The 1,979-nt window shown below is 29.0% G+C and overlaps 1 protein-coding gene across 1 annotated transcript in view; it reads right to left on the bottom strand.

Moving 5' to 3' along the window:
- Nucleotides 1-1,979, bottom strand: part of LOC116848377 (plancitoxin-1) — a 476,759-nt gene that overhangs the window by 337,463 nt on the left and 137,317 nt on the right. The gene's annotated exons all lie outside the window — the stretch shown is intronic.

Genomic DNA, 1,979 nt, shown 5'->3' with positions numbered 1-1,979 from the left:
ACCTTTCCAAAACACTACAAGAAAGTTTATTTTCGTTGAGTATTTTCCGAGTTGTGAGGCTTGAAAGCTGTAATGTACTGTAACTTTCAAGCTTCACAACTCGAAAGATACTTAACGAAAATACATTTGTTTATAGTGTTTTGGAAAGGTCTCGAGATAAGCTACAAGAATATGCAATAAAAAGTAGGCAGTTCCATTTAAAAAAGTTAATGTGATTTCGATCTGACCTTGGCGACGCCATCCAAGGTCAAACTGATAAGATCAGTAAATAGATCTTTTGAAACCCTACAACTTTTATCTGAAACATTTTTTTCTAAAATGCTTAGTTTTCGAGATATTTCACCGGTCCGGGACTTTTTGAACACCCTGTATAAGAGCATACATGGATATATCCAAACTGAGGTGCAAGCAATTTTCTTTTCAAAAAATGCAGGAAGAATCTTCTTTAAAGGTAAATATGAAAATGCACATGACTATATAATATTTATTGTTAATAAATTAATTTATCATTATATGTTTTGTTGGTAGTTTACAAAAAATTTCTATGTAATTCAATTCAATGACGGGATAGCATTAGTCCCTAATAATTGGTTGCGGATATCTGAAGATCAAAAGCAACAAGTTTGCTTCTATCCAAAATACAATGTAAAAAAGAGGCTAAATAAAGCTATAAAGAATAAGGAAATACCGGATTTCAAAAATGTACAAGCTGGTTGGGCGATGTATGACGTTTTACGTATTTTGTCTTCAGCAGGAATACATACTCACACACACACACAAAATTATTTATTGAAACTTGTCTCCTTCTTTTTGTAGTTAAATAAAATTCATTCTTCTTTCTTCTCGACTATCGATCTAATGAATAAACTGATCAAAGTAACATAAACAAAGGTTTATATCAATAACTAAAATGTAATAAATTATTAAGTTACTTTGATTTAATTCATTTGGATATTGTCGAAAAGAAAGAACAAATTTATTTATTAAAAACTTTTATTTTCTTTTAACATCAACCTGTCAACATATAATTTAATATTAATCGTGATTTTCTATCTATGCTTAGTATTTATAATTTGTGATGTCAACAATTATATTCAGATACTTTTGAGCGAGGCCAAGAAAAGTTAAAGATGGCTGAAAATATTTCTGACAAATACTGAGGATTAAGATTATATGAAAAAAAACACGGCATGATAGAGCTGCTGCAAAAAATTTAACTTCTGACAATGAATCTGTCGATATAGAAGTGGATTCTTGTCTATTGTCTACTTTACCAGATCCGAAAGAATTGTCTGGATCTCAAAAATTATGTTATTCGAAAAAACCTGCATTAATTTTGGCAACCTATGAAAATCCGATCATTTCCGAAAAAGACAACATCGTTATAACTGAAAAGTAAAAATCGAAGATAATTCGACAAGAAGTGATTGCTAAACCTAAGAAAAAAGAAAATTAGAAAATAAAAATCAAAAAGATTTTATCACTGAAGATAATGAAGATTTTTTAACACCGAAGATCATTCCACATCAATAAATGTAACAAAGAGTTAACAACACATCTAAATGAAATTAATGGAGATAAATCTCAATAAGGTTAAATTACATTAATAGATTTTTTTAATGCAATATTTTAAAATGTAACTTAATTTTAACATTAATGATATTTTAATTTTTAGTGTTCATGGAAATTTTGAGAAAAGTAAATCGCGTCTTAGTTGAAATAACATACATCGATAGAAGGCTAAGTAGATTAGAAAATAAAATAGACTATATTACAAATAAAGAAATTAATGTAAATAACGTCGAAGAAGTTTTCGTTTTCGACATTATTTCTTCAGTGGATGAGTTGAAATTGTTTGAAAACAATTTGAAAAATGAAGAATCTTTTACGAAAATGGTAAATGTTTATTTCTATATATAATAATAGTAGGTAAGCTAGGCGGGTTCTAATCCATGGTCCTCTGAGGGGGGGGGGGGGGA

The sequence above is a fragment of the Odontomachus brunneus genome, unplaced genomic scaffold (assembly GCF_010583005.1).
Source record: "Odontomachus brunneus isolate Ranch 3 - 2012 unplaced genomic scaffold, Obru_v1 Obru_scaffold_094, whole genome shotgun sequence".
Lineage (NCBI taxonomy): Eukaryota > Metazoa > Arthropoda > Insecta > Hymenoptera > Formicidae > Odontomachus > Odontomachus brunneus.
Note: the sequence above shows the minus strand (reverse complement) of the source record. Positions and strands in the feature narration are given on the sequence as shown.